General features: G+C 31.3%; 1 protein-coding gene across 1 annotated transcript in view; it reads left to right on the forward strand.

Moving 5' to 3' along the window:
* The first annotated feature begins 5,333 nt into the window (after window positions 1–5,333).
* Window positions 5,334–17,370, forward strand: part of LOC121121729 (uncharacterized) — a 79,766-nt gene continuing 67,729 nt past the window's right edge. The window contains exon 1 of the mRNA XM_071889925.1: window positions 5,334–5,400. The gene's annotated coding sequence lies outside the window, so the exon portion shown is untranslated. The remainder of the gene's footprint in view (window positions 5,401–17,370) is intronic.

The following is a 17,370-nucleotide window of genomic DNA, read 5'->3' on the forward strand; positions in this document are numbered from 1 at the left end:
AGCAAACTCCAGAATCTACCATTAGAGAAGATCAAAATATTGAGCAAAACATCTACAACCAAGGAAGTGTGCAAAAACAAATTAGATGTGTTTCTAACAGGTAAAAAATACATCTTTTACATTTATATAATTTTTTCACATATATATCTATGCTTATATTTTTCCAATTACAGGCACCGACAGAGATATAGCACAGTCGTAGGGGGGTATTATGTTATGTTCAAGACAGGTTGGAATACAAAGCAAAAATGATGGAAGTCCAACCACAATGAAAAAATGAGTACTGCAAATAATGAAAATCAATTAAATAAGGTATTGCAGAAGAGGAAAAATCTTGCAAGAGGAAACTTTAGGTGGAAAAGCTAAAAACTGCAAAATCAGAAACGGCGGCTGCTCTTTCAGAAGTGGACATTTTAAATATGAATTATTAAAAAAATCCATTATAAAAGAAACTGACCGACTCACGATACAACAATCTTTTATAAAATATTCTTGCTAATTCTCGTGTATTATTTTTTATTGTATTGTTGAATTAATTTTTTTTTAAATTGGAAATGAAATTTGAATAAACCCAGTCTTTAGAAAAAGTTGTTTTTAATTTTTTACACATTATTTGATTGGGGATACAAGGGCAACTCAAGGACATACATGCTAAAATAATATGAACAGAGGTACAGATATGACTCACTAAACACCGTCTTCTCCTTGAAGTAAAGGAGCATCTGCACAATGAACGATCCTTCCATTAAAGGAGATTAGATTTACCGAGTGAATTTTGAAGATGCGAGATCCCTTGAAAATAAAGTTTAAAAGAGGATCAGATGGCGTGTGTATTGGTTATCGGAATGTGAAAATGTGAATTACAAGGAAACTGTAAGTATGTACTTTTCTTCTCTCAACTCCCTTCTTCTGCTGAGTAATTCGTATTTTGTATGAATAAGGATTTGAGGTTTCCTTAATCAATAGGAAAGAGATCAACATCATCCTCAGTCTTATTTGGCGAGTAACGCCCAAAGGAGCTGCAATCTGGGGAAAGGGTAGTGTATCCAAAAAAAATTGACCTATTAAGTTCATTAGAATAATTTCTCACGAGGGCGATGATATACATTAGGTCCATTTTCTTTTTTTTTTCGTTTTTGAAAATTTCAATTTAATTTGCCCTTTGTCCTTTTCCTGAAATGAAGTTTCTCTTTTTTCTCAAAAAATTTCAATTCCCAGTTATTGCAGTGAAAGTAAATCCATTATTTTTTTAATATATGGCTTTAGCAATGTGTATCTTGCGTTATATAAGTACAATCGGCTTACACTATATAAGTGGGGTTAGAAAGACAAATTTTGTAATTAAAAAACTTTATTAGACAGTTTTGTGATTGTTTGACTCAGTAATATTTGAGGGCGCGTCAAAGATGGACACCAAACAAAGAGAAAATATGTCATGTAAATATTTAATTAACATTTTCTCAGAGGTAATCTGCTTGATATTTAAATAATTCACTAATACTTATTTTTTAATAATTTAGTTGAAAATGACCAGTGATGAATCTCAAACAATTGCAATTCAGGCACAAATGATGATAATTGAGTTTTCATTCGTACGTTCTACAGTCTAGTAATATAGTTTGTGTCGGACGAAAGCACGACATTATTTATTACATTTGAAATAAGTAACATACGATTATACGACTATTTCTCAGATCCTACAGTTTGAATGCAGTAACTCAATAAATACTTGATTTTGGACATAGGTTTTGAATAATGATAATGATTTATCGCGTTCATGCATTGCATGGACCTACGTATTTATTTATAAAAATAATAGGATCTAATATATTTGGTATGCATATAAAACGATTATGACTTAAGTTGAAAAAATGTCATAGTACTTTTGACTGATCTATGTAGAGCGTTTTCACTGACGTCATAAATAGCATCATAATTAAAGGAGATTAAACTCATTAATCTATTAAAAAAAAAGTATAAAATAAGAGAAATTGTAAAATAATATATGTACACTGTAACTTCTTTCCTGTTATTGTAAGTATACTTATACATATATTTGTGTGGCGATAACATTGTCCTTGGCCAGTTGAGTCATTAATTATCGTATATTTAGTATGGAGGTATCAAAGGAAGAAATTTGCCATATTTTACATTTTTACTAAAGGGTTTTTCATTAATAGCGCTCACCTTTTTTTTTTTAAATAAAACGAAAACGGTTTGAGATATCGACCATTTCTTTATTTGCCGTTAAAATACATTCAAGTTAATTTATGAATAAAATTCGATGTTGTTTGAATGACCACCACGTGCACGTTTTACGAAGTCCAATCGTTGAACCCAATATTCGACTACTTTTCCGCATAAATTGGCTGAAACTGCAGCAATTTCACGTTGAATATTTGTTCTGAGCTCTTCTAACGTCGACGGATTATTGCTGTAGACCAAGACTTTCACGTGCCCCCAAAGAAAATAGTCTAGAGGCGTTAAATTGCACGAGCCTATTGACTGGTCCATTTCTGGAGATAAGACGCTCACCAAACATAGTCTTCATTAAATCGATTGTAACATTTGCTGTGTGTGAAGTGGCACCGTCTTGTTGAAACCACATATCCTCCAAGTCCATATATTCCAATTCAGAACAAAAAAAAATCGGTAATCATGGCATGGTAACGATTTCCATTCATAGTAACGTGGCGATTGCCATCGTCGACGAAATAGTTCGGCCCAATGCAATCCACACCAAACAGTAATTTTTTGAGGATGTAATGGCACCTCATTAATCACGTGTGGGTTTTTGGCCCAATAGCACATATTCTGCTTCTTAACAAAGCCATTGAGCCAAAAATGTGCCTAATCGCTGAAGATGATTTTACGTTGAAAATCAGGATCATTTTCGAATTTTCCTTCAGTCCATTATACGAATTCCCGACGTTTGAAGAGCTCAATCGGCTTCAGTTCTTGTATCAACTTGATTTTATACGGGTGTAGGCCAAGATCTTTTCGCAAAATTCGCCACAACGATGTCACAGATATGCCCAACGATTGATAACGGCGCGTAAGAGACAAATTTGGGTCATCTTGAATTGATACACTTGCAGCAGCAATTTTTTTTACACTTCGTGCATTTCTTTGTCTCACTGGCACAAGAACATTAAGTAGCGTGTATGTGGACTCAAATTTTTTCACCAAACGTTGAATTGTTGATTTTGCAGGTTGATTACGTTGACCATAAATTGGCGTTAACGCTCTTAAAGTTTGGATCAAAGACTCACCAGTTTTGTAATAAATTTTAATAATTTGCAAGCGTTGCTCGTGTGTGTACTGCTCCATGATGAAACTACAGTTATTTTTGAGCACAGCTGTTAAAGAAACAATAACAAATATGACGTCGTTTTCGAAATCTATTAACGTAAAATGGGAGCGTCCCCATTAAACAACCCTTTACATGAAAGGGGAAAATGCGTCAAAGGGGCTATTAAAATTTGTGATGTATACGGGATTGATTGTCTTTCTGTTCGTGTTGTTCTTGTCCAATTATTTGTTAAGGAGTTAAAGTGGGAATTGTTTTTCAACTCAGTGTAGAACTGAGGATAGACATTGGAGTAATTTTTCCTGATAACATTGATAAATACAAAGTGGGACTTGTGATGAAACGTCATGACAACTATGCTTCTCTACCTCCAAACATTCTTTAAATTGTCAGGGGTACAACGTTAATTTTTCTTTTTTATTATATTTTTACGTAACGGTAGGACATGTTTTATACATCACTGGTCATGACCATAGATGAAAATAATATTATAATGGAAGAGGCTTTTTGTAGTTGATATCTAAATAAATATATGTTATTTATTTTTGGAAAGCTCTTATCATTTCCAGGGGCAGACAGCAGGAGAATTTTTTTTATTATGGGTAGGGGCTTGTTATTTGCAATTTTTTAAATTTCGAATACGAAATTTTTTGGAAAAAAATTTCAAAAGTCAATTTCAATTGTCATAAATTTAAGTTATTTTAGAAACAAAATTTCATAAATCCACAGCTATTTTCTAAAAATTTCAAAAGTTAATATTAATATAATTGAATTAGTGAAAAAAATTTCAAAAATACATTAGAATTCTAAAAAAAAAAGTTTGTGGCGATTTTTTTTTTCAAAAATCCACAGCTATTCAAAGAAAAAAAAAAAAATTGGAATAACATTTTCCAAAAGTCCATTTCTATTCTCATAAAATTAAATTTTTGAGTAAAAATTTTAATTAAAAATCTAGAGCTATTTACTAAAATTTTTGAAAAATAAATTACATATATTGAATTTTGTGAAAAAAAATCGAATATAAAAATTTGTAGTCAAAAACAAAAATTCCAGGATGTTGGGAGGGGCTACAGCCCCTTCAGCCAACCCCTGTCAACGCCCACAATTTATCTTACATTCATGAAGAGAAAAGTCATAGCTTATAAGTATACAGTAATTACTAAACCGTGAAAAAGGAAAAGTAACAAGGACGATTTGTTAGGGAGTTATACGTGAAAGTCCCCGTTTCACTCATATTAGAATTGAGGATGTCCATCAGTCATTCCTGCCTGTTTTCTTGCTAGATGCTGAGTGGGATTTGATTTTTTTTTTTTGGTTTTTTTTGGTTTCATAGCTCCTTGTAACTAACTTAATGAAACGTTATCACAGCTAAGTTGCTCTTTTCTGAAAAATTCTTCAAATGTTTTTTTCAGTTTCTTTCTTTTTTACACACCAAAAGGGCTTCAGATTCACAACCCTACGTATGAAGATATAAATACTCTTCTATAACTTTTTCCATGTTAGTATTTTTTTATTCCACTGTGTAAGTCTAAGGGGTCAATATTTCAAAGAGGATTTTATTTATTCATATGAATATTATGACAGAATCTCTTATTCTGAGAAAGGATTTATTTTCTTTTTCAATTCTCTTTATAATTTTTTGGAGTTTTTCTTCTTATTTTTTATTTTTGTTAGAAAACCATGGGTCTTGATCATTTTCTCTCTTTTATGTACTTTTTATTCTCTAATTGTAAAGGAGTAAGTGGAAAAAGACTAATGAAGGTTAAATCTTGATTTATTTAATATGTGTGAGAATAAAAAACAAGATATATATAAATTATACTTTCCTTTGGGAATATGCTTGTATGTATAATATATATGTGCGGAACTATGTGGGTTTGGTGGGGAGGATAATGATGGTCAGGGCAAAGACTTTGTACAACAAGAAGAGCCCGCAATGAAGGAGATGTTAAAAAAACCTTCTTTTTTTTTTATGTACAACAAAAAAAAATGAATATAAGGATAAAAGACAGAATCTTGGATCAGTAAAGTGTTGAAGATTCATCTCAAAGGAGCCATACTCAAGTGAGCTAATTCATTCCTATTTCGTAGTAAGTAATATCTCATCTAATACTTGTAGAAATACATCAATGATTTGCCATCTTTATTAATAAAGCAAAGTTTATCCGTATGTATGTACAACACTCGGTGTAAATTATGTACACTTTTGAATTTTAAACTTCATAGGATATAGCTTATTAATTAACAATAGAATTTCAACAAAATATATACTATGAATGTATGCGTGCCTCACCTCTCTTAATCATTAATGTAGCCGCCCTTAGCAGCAATGACGGCTTCCAGGCGGTAGAAGGCCTACGACCCACTGAGGATGTATTCCTCCACTGTCATGGCGTCTCAGTGCTGTCTAACAGTGGATTTGAGGGCCTCGGTATTTGTATGACATACACAGAAGGCCTTCTCCTCGACATACATGCAAAAGGTGTAGTTGAGGAGGTTCGCCTAAGGCCTTAAAAGGGTGTAAAAGTGTTTTTTTTAAAAAGATTTATTCAATAGTCTTGCAATGGATGAGATGGGCTTCTTTCATTGCTGGTGTCAAAAGTGGCATTTCCACCCTCCCCCCTTCGCAAGGCTCTTTCCACCCACTTTTTGATAGTTGTCTGGAAAATCTGGTGTGAAACCCCGAAATCTCTTGCATGGGTCCTTATGAACTTGATGATATTGGCCTGGGCTGTTTTCTTTAACTCCTCCTTATCCAGTTTGGCATTTTTGACGACCCCTACTTCCTTTCCAATGTTTAGGACATGCTAACGGTATAGACGATATTCCTTGAGACGCCCAATTGGTGTTTTGTAAGTAGCATTCAAGTAGAATTGAGCGTCTATAAAGGTGAATTATGGGTTCATGCGGGAGCTTTAGAAATGAACTATCATGGGTTGAGGCATCAAAAAGTTTTTTCTTTAATTGAAATTAATTTGTCCGGGACCCTTAGTCAACCCCCCTTTTTTTTTTTACCGGAAAGGTTCCTTCGTGAAGTAAAAAAAGTTCTTATTAAGTAAAAAAAAATTTGTCATATATTTAACAGATTTAACTATTAAAAAAAATACACTTTTTTTTATTGAACATTTATAGCACAATAAACGTTGGGTGCTCCTGTATTTTTTATGTGGGTTTTTTTGTTCCCAAAAGCTGCGATAAGGAGAGACCTGTACATAAGTTTGTGTATGCCATTGTACAATAAAGTTTAATTCATAAGAGTTTTTACAAAAGAGGGGAGGGTTTAGTAGGGATCCCAGATTTTTATTTTTTTTATGTAAGGATTTATATTTACAAGTGTCAACTTTTGAGATGCCTTAAATCACCATCACTCATTGTTTGGTTCCCGTTATAAAGGATAAACTGAACAGGGTAAGACAACAACACGTGGACTGTTAATTGGTGTTTATTTTCTCATTACTATGAAAAGGTTTATTATTTATTTCTTGATATTCTGTTTCCACCGTCATTTTTATATACACAAGCTATACTAATTATTCTGTCATTTAATCATCATGTGCGAGCAACATGCACTACATCTCAGATCTCCTAGATGCTGGGGCTGATGTGACGAAGAATATGGGCATTTTAACTGTTCTTGGAGTCTATTCTCTAGGTTGGCCGAGATGAAAAAACGGAAAAGACCTCTCCAGGGTGTCAAGAAGTGGAGGGCATAATTTAAAGAGAGATACGAAGTTCTTGTTAAGTTTGGAGAAGAATATAAAGTAGGATCCCACTAGGTAGATGAATCACCTCGCCAACGACTTTTCTGATGACCATCAGGAGGGCTATAAAGCACAACTTGGGATTAGTTTATTTTCACAGGGACCCACACCACCTTCTGACAGAGGTCATGAAAGCCAGCAAGCTCGAGAGATGCTAGAAAATCCTCACAGGAGAAACGGGTCAAATTAGAAAATTTTCTCGGACAAGAAGACTTTCACAGTTGATCAATTCCACAACTACAGGAATGAAAAGAGGTTTAACCCAAATATCTGGTCCAAACAGTGATCCTCGACGTTGTGGCCTCCAATGGAAAGAAGATAACTCTGTTCTATGTCAAGGCTAGACATAAAATCGGCCAGGAGGCCTACTATAAGGGCTTAAGTACACCATCTTGCCATGGCTGAATACCAACTACCTGAAGGGTAACTAACTGAGGACTCAGTACAGCGCTCTCTCACACGTCCGCCAATTGCTGAAAGTTCTGCGTAAATAACATGGCTCGATTCTGGTCCACAGCGATATTACCCCCCTTGCTCGCCAGATTTGAAGCCCGCTGGATTTTTATATATGGGGGACTTTGTAGAGGGAGACCAACAGAACCTCACACCCAAATGTGGACTCACTGAAGTCCTTCATAGTGGCTGCATAAGACAACTTGTTAGAGGAGTTTGTCACGAGTCGGCCATAAACTATTTAGAACTTTTTGAACCTGTGATTGAGATGGTATGTTTCTGAGTTCGTTTACACAGAGAAACATGTAGTTAAATGACCTTTATACCATAAAAATGTTTGGTTGTGTGATCTATGTACAGAGTGCTACAAAAATTTACTTTTTTTTGGAAGTATAATAAAATTTTCATTTTTGTTTTCAATGACAAAACTTATAGTTAATGGTTTAAGTAAATATATACAAATTTATAACATGTATAGAAGCAGCATAAAAAGATTCAGGAAAAACTTTTTGTGATAACTTATTCTGTAAAATTTACTTTTTTCCGAAGATACTGCTCTTACAATTATATTAATGATATTTTTTCGAATAATTACTTGGAAGCTCCGTCATTTAGGATTATATTGGAACACTAATTATAAACTATGAAGGTATTTTCCTTCAGTCACTCTCGAAGTTGGGTTAGAAAGATGAAAGAAAAATCAATCATATTCAAAGCGAGAGTAAAGCATGAATCTTTGTCTACTCTCAATGAATTATCACAAAATAAAGAATAAAAGAAGTTCCACGAGAGATTTACTTGTTTAAATTGAGTGACTTAATTAATTTTTTTATCAAATATTTAATGGGATGATGACTTCAACATCAAATAAATGAAATCTTGCAGGCGTCATTTAAAAAAAATAAAAAAATCTGGAAGTACTTTATATAAATGAATGTGACTTTAATAAGCCTTAGGAATGAGCTTAAGTAATCCTTGGCTCATCAAATCATATCAAATTTTTTTCTCAATCTGTTATAATTATTTTTTTTATTCTTGAGAAGAGAATGTCATAGGTATTTAGTGAGCAGCTACGTCTGAGTGTGCTCATGAAAAACAGAGGCTTACACTAAGGATTTGTTGTGGTATTGACTTTATATTATAAAACATAATTAGTAAATTAGTCGCTGCATAATCACTCCGAGCAATGCTGGGTACTATGTACATCTAGTTAGTTATAAGTAAAAATTAAATATTTGGCCTATAAAGTATTTCCGTAACCTTAGCCAAGGAGGGTTCTAGGACTGTGACTAGGATTTTTATTTGTTAGTTGACTACTATATGATGACATTTTAATTTGTTTGTTCTTGAAATTTTTGTAAGAAAAAAAAAGACCATTTATTTAATATTTATACTGTTACTACAGGTAACAGTAATCACAAGTCTGGTAGTACATTTAAAAATAAACTATTGTTGATCAAAATTATGTAGTTTTGGAAGAATACAATTTAATTTATGTTTATATTTGTAGTACGTCAACATACCGATAATCTTGAACATTATATAGAAATTGTATTCAATTTATGGGATAAGTTAAGATATCCCAGAACTTTATTTAGAGTTTAAAATCTTTAGTTGGTTTAAGTGCCCCGATATAATTTATTTCAAATAAAATCTTTCAATTTCTCATTCCCATAAACATTGCAGGACCTCCCAATTTTTATAAAATAATAATGTGTTGATATTTGACAAATGTAATCCCCGTTCAATTTTGAGAAAAATCCTTCTAGCTTACTTTTGTGTTGCGGGTCACATCTGAGAATGGTTATCTTTATATATCCATAAAGAAAATTAGAACCACATTCAATAGCAAATACTATCTCTTCTGCATTCAATGATCTATGATCACATATGTACGTATATTGATTGTCCAAAAATTTGTCCACTCTTGTTTTTAATATTCCAAACTTAAAAAAGCAACTGTCATTCATAACTTATTAATAGATATCTGGGGGGAAAATGTATTCCACTGATCGTGAATATCACAGAAAGTACGTAAGTGAAGTCAGTTTGAAGGTTCAAAATATTATCCGTTAAAATGTTGTCACTCAAACGGCCTTATCATAGTAACATTAAAATCTGCAATGTATTTTTTAATTATCTGTCATTGTATTTATGGTGGTTCTTTATTCATGTTCTGAACGTGGATTTGTTTTACATTAATTAAATAATTTTATGGACTGAACATATGTTTACTTTTTAATATAGTTGGGTGAAAGGTTTTTCGAAATAACATGTAGTGTAAGGGGTATTCGTCTTAAACATGTCCGCCTTGTGCGTATTTTCCTTATGATGTTTTCATCTTGTAACGTGTTTGCCTTGTGCCATTTTTGCCTTCTGCTGTTTTAGTAGTATAGTACTGTTTTGCCTTGAGACATTTTCGGCTATATAACTTTTTAATTTTTTGCTTTGGAAAATAATAAAGGAAATACGATTTATAAAATATACTAGATTTTTTAGTGTAATTTTTAATCATAAATTTCAGTTTTGAGAATTTAGAAGAAAAAAAAGGTAAAAAAAAAAGACTATCTTCAATCACTATTGTTCAAACTTTAATAAGTAGGTTTCAACACATTTCGAAGGAATCACTACTGCTACAGTCCGTCACGAACAATAATTGGCATTCAATTGCAGCCTATTTCTTCATCAAAAGGATATAAAGATATATTGAAATCTCTACTCCCCTCAAGGTTTGTACAAAAGTTATAAACCTAGATCAAGATATGGGGACCTGGTCCATAAAAGTCAAGGATCTAGGTATTATTCTTTGCTAAAAAAAACTAGGATTATTTTTAGGATCTACCGATACCAAATTTTCAGCTGTTTCCGATACCATCTTTATAGGAGATCCCGATTCTTTATTTTGTATTAGGGAATTTCATAAACAAATAACAAAATTGTTTACTTTTTTTTAATCTTTAACATTTGATTAATTACGAATAGGAAAAAAAATACAGAAATTTATCAATCGTAATTGGTTGCTAATAAATTTAAATTTAAAAAAGTTAATTACTCTCTGTGCTCAGGAGTAAATTTATTTCTGTTTGGCTCATATTAGGAATTTGCTATTTTTAATTATTTAAACACGGTCCACATGAGATCAAATGGTCTTGAACTGTCTTCAGTTTTTAACTGAGCTTTATATGCTTGCTCTAGGAATTTTAATTTATATAAAACAGTACTTGAGTCAGGACTCTTGTCTTTTTTAATAGACCCAAGACGGATACTGATGCCTCGAACTTGACTCAGAAAATATCTACTCGAGTTATGTTGTGTTATAAGCAATATTATTCAACAAAAATACAAAAAAGAAGAAATAATCAGTGAAAAAGTTTCTTAATAGTTCAAGAGTAAACCGTGAAAGCCAAATCCCACGACTTATTATACAATTCAAATATGGTTCTTTCTAAATTGTTACTTTCAAGTAAATTTCTTATACAAACCTGCAAATTTGTATAATCTTTCTATGTAGTTACCCCTCCCTTCAATTCTTTTTTGTCAATTTGTCCGAACGTCATCGTCAATTTTAGTTATTTTATTGAGTTGTAACCATCATTTTGTCTCCAAAAATGAGCTCAAATAAGTCATGTTATCCATATAACAATTGTGAATAGATATAAGTGGAATCGGTACTATTGAAACAATTCCAATAATCAATTCTGATACCTCAAAAGAGACCAATGTTCGCCTATTCCTATGAACTATTACACCCTTAATGATTTTGAATATTTATATGCATTGAAACTTAAGCAAGTTCAAGGTTAGACCATCATGTAATCGGGCTTTCTAGATATTTCAATCTGATGAATTGTACCGACTGCTGGGATAGGCAGGCAGATTTTGAACAAACACGTAACCACTTATAGTCTCTGACGTCACTATTGGTAGAATTTTCAATTTAATATATCGTACCGACTGCTGGGCAAGAAAAACAGATTTTGACAAAACACGTGACCACTAATCTACTATAACGTCAATATTAAATGCGTGGGCGGAAGTCAAATGTCAGTCGTACACGCGTTATGGTATAATCTTGTATTTCTATTATCCTTGGGCAAGTCGTTGAATTTGTTGGTTCACCTTTCTAAGATATCAAAAAAATCTTCTCCCAGGCAGTCTAGAACTGTAGATATCTCTTACGGCAAGAATTTAAATAGTTTATTTATACTTATAATTGTTTTGAATAATTTTTCTACATGAAACCATTGTTATGTATTATATACAATTGATGAAATCTGTATATTTCCCTACTCCATTGGTTATTTTAGTATATCAATTGTATTAGTCAACTATATAAAGTTATTAAAACGTTCCCAAACTTAAGAACTTTTATAACTAATAGTTCTTTTTTAGATATAGAAGTCTATTTTTGTGGGTTTTACTAAATTATATTCTTGAATATTTATAAATTTTACCAAAAGAGTTCTTAGATTAACATTAAAATTTTGGATTTCTATGATGAATGATTCCCCACTGCTTGCTAAAGCAGCTTTAGATTAACTTATATTATTTGGTTCAACTTATGTATGTGGGAAGACCTTTTCTGTATTAACTTACACCCAAATACAGATCGAAGCCTAACGTGGAGTATGATTTTTGAGTTGCTGTGTCCAAAATTAAACTTAGAATAGAATTGCTTTGCTCAATGTACATCCGTCAAACAAGGACATTGATTCGTTTATAAACCTATTTGTACATCCACAGTCTGTAATGTTAATTGTTTATAAGTCTCAATTTTGACATTTTTTACTGCAAAAAAAAAAAAGAATTCTTAATATTTAAATTATTCTAAGTGTTCCTGTGCCGACAACATGGCTGATTTTTGGACAGGACATGTGGCCATCATCTTCACCGGATTTGAACCTGCTGGACTTTGCTGTGTGGGCACTTAGGAGAGGGAGACTAACTGGACATTTCATCCGAACGTGGATTCCCTGAAGGTCACTATTGTGAAGGAACTTGTCTGGGAAGTTCATCATCAACTCCTGCAAGGATTTCTGACGCCGTGTGGAGGCTGCAATTGCTGCTGGGGGCAGCCATATTGATTGAACATGTTCACAAAGGCTGTGTCTCAAAGTCGTATAAGAAAATTTCAAAATTATTTATCAAAAAATAAAATTATTGACTTTTTTCTAAAAATCCGTCATTCAGTCCACGTTTTGGTTCCGAACCCTGTAAATATATACTATATACTCGTATATATATATTATACATAATATTCACAAATTCATGAAGACCTTCATAGAGGAGGTGTCCATCTTGATCCATAACTCTAGTACAATCCTTGATACAAGTATAGATTTCAATATCTCTTCATGGCATTTTGATGAAGAAATGGGCTGCAAATAAATTCCAATAATTCTTTGCAAGGGACTGTGGTAGTAGCAATTCCATGATTTCTTTCTAATACTTTGAAAAATCCACTAACAAGGCTATTATTATTTATTAACTTTATTATTTTTTTAAAGGTAAAAGTGCTACAAGGCGAAACCGTATCAGGGTGAAAATGTCAGAAGGGAAATACGTACACGGGAGAAAAGTTCAATGCAAAAATGTTCAAGGCGAATCCTCATAGAACCTGTTAGGGCCTGCTCCCTTATATTTCAATAATGAGAAGTAATGTCATCAACTTTCCATTATCATATTATTTCCATCTATGGACATTATGCACAGTATACCTTGAATTCACAAAATTATACGGCTTTTTTTTCCACGGTTGAGAATTTTGCTTTTTTTCCTCTAATCAGTTTTTTTGAATGTTAATTGGTAGAATTTGAATTAGCTCGTGTTCAGCTGTAAACAATCCTCAACAATTATGGAATAATCTATCCATAGTTGCGATGAAGTGTCCCAGAATTGGCTCACTAAGAACGGATTTTGGTCCATTTTCTGTTTCTTTTTGAATGAAAGGTTGTGTGATGCATTAAAAGTACGAAGAGTATAGAATATAGATCTAATGTCAAGTTTAAAAAAAATATTTGAAATACTGAAGACTCCCCCAACCTCCTGTGACCAAAAAGAAGAATTTATTAAATGAAGTGCATAAATAAAAATTATGTAAGATTTATTATTTAATTAATTATAAATTATTTATTTAATATAATCTTATTCCTAGTGAAAAAATTTGTATACCTTTTTTGGTATCCCAGTTTCAGTCATGACAGATAACATTCTAAATTTCGTTTATTGATTTGTGCGTATATTTATTAGTGATGTGAAGATTAATCGGAATCATAGAATAGGGTGCTTTTTCTGTAATCATCATCGGTAAAATAAAGTTTAATTAAAAGAATTATTAAATATATCCGTCAAGATATAAAAAACGACATGTGAATATGTTTACTTGAGTCTTATAATTTTATAAATATTAGAATAAAATAATTTATTTTAAAAAATGCTCGAAAACCGAGAAGAACCAAATTGAACACAAATTAAACGTGAACAAAAGTGTTAGAAACATATGCGGTCGGTGCAAGTATTGTTAGTTTAGAGTATTAAGTTTTGTAAAGGGATTTAAAAAAGCTTGCTTCCGCAAAAATAGCCTTAGCTTTAGCCTTTCTCATTTTATCAATTTTAATTCTTAGAAAATTTATAGCAAAATAGTATTTTATTATTATTATTTCAAATATAAAAGAATTGGCATCTGAAATTTTTACAGGCATTTCAATGGAATGGCTATTATAATTTTTTTGGTATCGTTCCATCACTAATACTTATGAAAATGACAGCACGTATATATTTCTGTATAAAGTTATCTTATTGCTGTACAATATTATTCATACATACATAATTCGAAAATATGTATGGAATAAAGATTATCATCACATAAAATCCATATATTCAGATATCTTTGACAATTCCCTAATCCAATATAAATTGATTATACTATGAACCTTTTCTTCAATGACTACTCAGAAAATAGATAAGAACATTAACGTAGTTTTAAGACCTCCATATTTGTTATTATTATTCTGAAGGGATTCTTCATTCATTCTAAGGTCCATCTAGCATTGCTCATCGGAAAGTTAAATATTTGCATCACAGGTAATCTGGATTTCTGCCTGTCGGTTGTAGATCAATTATTATCAAGGGTTAAAACAGGGGCGTCCTCAGGGGGTGGGCTGGAGGGACTGTAGTTCCTCCATCCAAAATTAAGAAACTGTCGCTTTTTATTAGTAAATATGATATATGAATTATTTTCTTTTCAAAAAATTTTATGTTGGACATTTAACTTCTTTTTTTTCAAAAAATTTAATAATTGAAATTTAATTTTCAATTATTTTTTCCCAAAAATTTGATTTTTTGTGAATAATTGAGGATTTTTGAAATTTTATTAGAAAAAAATTTATTTTTCAATTTTAATTTTTGGATTTTTTGTAAAAAAAAAATCCAAAAACCATAATAGAATCTTAAGGACGCCCCTATAAAAGAATATTAAATTTGGAAATTGGGTTTTTATTCGTAATTGCTTACTGGGAAGATTTTTTAATTGATCAAAGCTGTCATCGTTATTCTTTTATTCTTGAACAATAAGTATAAGATATTATTCACATTATATATATTTCTGGGCGAGTTATATACTGTATTATTAAAGCAAAATTCCCAATAAACCGATCCCTAATTACTCCGGCAATCCCACGTACTACTTCTACTAAATAATAAAACTAATATAATATTTTTTGATGCAATTCTTTTTCCATCCAATGAAGGCATAATTAATCATATGTATTCGTTAAAACTACAACAGCAACATTTTCATTAAACATCAATGTCTTGCGGATATAATTTTTTTTCATATCATTTGAAAACAGTAAAGGTAATAAATATTGTGATATAACTACAGATCCCTAATTGAATATTTTTTAAAAGAGATAATTTTCCTAAATTTAACCCCCCAAACAAAAAAAAAAAAAAAACCAACATATATATAATTTTGCAGAAGCCCCTGTTGAATCTATTTATGATAGGATGTTCACTACTCAGGAATTAAATAATAATGCCAATTGGTAAAGAAAAGAAAATTCATTTTTCCAATACACCAATTAATAAAAAAACGCAAAAAACAACAACAGGGAGCTACAAAATTCACTGTCTTTGTAGTTATTCATAAAAGAAGCGCTTCGTATGAGTAAAGGGGCCTCAAATGAGAACAAATGGAGTCAATATATATATATGAGTCTTTTTTTGCGCATTTATGTATGTAAGCTCACAATGTTTGGAACTTATAAAGAGAACCTTTCTCAGATACGAGTATTTATATATTTGTAGGATTTTGTGTTCTGCTATTTGGTCATTTGTAGTTATATATACCTACAAATATACATTGACTTACTTATTATGAGAGTAATAAAATAAATAAAAAACAACAATAAAACATTATGAAACTAAAAGGGGACTACTTTATTTACAATGTTGGACATGTTCTACTTATTTATAAACAATCTCAAAATAGCAAAGGGGAAACCGAGGACAATGGCAACACGTTGCAACAGTTCCATGTTCTCGAACAACAAAAAAGCTAGAACCATAAAGTTTAAATAACAATTGTAGAATATTATGCGGATTATTGGGAAAAAAATCAATAATTTTAGTCAAGTTTGCTTTGATATCTTGTATAAACAGGAGCGTCCACAGGATTAAATATTTATATTTATTGATTTTTTTTTAATATTTTTTTTTTTTTTTTTGGGGGGGCAATTCAAAAATCCGTAGATGTTCACATAAAATTAGATTTTAAATATTAAATTTTTGGAAATTTTTTCCAAAAATTCAAAGCAATTCAGGGAAAATTTAATTTAAAAAAATTTTTTTTTTAATCTAGAGCTATTCACAAAAAATTTATTTTTTTGAAAAAAATGTCTAGTATCCACAACTATAAAATATATTCGTTTAAAAATTTTTTATCCTCACCCAAAAAGAATTATTGTAAAAGCCAAAAATGCCTTTATTTTTTATTTTTTTTGGGGTGGGGGGTCCCTGAAGACCTATAAATACTGCTTTCGAGAGGCAAGCGTAGTTGTTTTTTGGAGGGTCATTACCTCCGCCAACGGAATAGAACGGAAGTTAGGTTTTTGTCTGTGTTGTTTTGTCTGTTGGTAACCAGAATAACGACAAAAATTAGTAATCAAGTTTTATCAAACTTCGTACGAAGTTTATATATACAAGCAGAAGAGGAGGAGCTTAAGGTAACACAAAATATATAAAAAACCATAATCGACTATAATTTTGGATCAAATTGGGATATATAACTAAATTTGATTTTAGGCAAAGGTTGTTGGCTCTACCGAGTGCCCATTATAGTTATTTTGTAATTATACAGTCAGCTTTTCAATGTTTTTTCTATAACTGATATCATTTAAACCCAGAATTCTCAAAGTTTTTTTTAAGATGTAATACTTGTAAAATTTTTATTTAACCCATACCAGTAAAAATCATTTTTATCTTCAATGAAAGGGTTGTCCGCAAGTTTTTTTGTTTTTTTTTTTTGGGGGAGAGAACTTGGCTTATAGAATTTTTTTTGTTAAATTACAAAATAGTAAATGACATGGAAAAAATTTTCAAAAATCGATCGCTATTCTCAAAAAATTTGAAACATCCATATCAATTCTCAAAAATTCTCTATTTGAAAAAAATTCAAAATTAATAAATAATAAAATTTTTCTTTACAAAATTTCAAATATTTAATTTTTTGCCGAAATATTTCAAATATTTAATTTAGTACGCGGCATATTAGGTGTCGTTGAACAGACAAATTTGCCTAAAAAGTATAGAATATAACTACCTTGGAAATCCTTAATGTTACTCAAC

This window comes from Lepeophtheirus salmonis, chromosome 7 (assembly GCF_016086655.4).
Source record: "Lepeophtheirus salmonis chromosome 7, UVic_Lsal_1.4, whole genome shotgun sequence".
In the NCBI taxonomy this organism is placed as follows: Eukaryota; Metazoa; Arthropoda; class Copepoda; order Siphonostomatoida; family Caligidae; genus Lepeophtheirus; species Lepeophtheirus salmonis.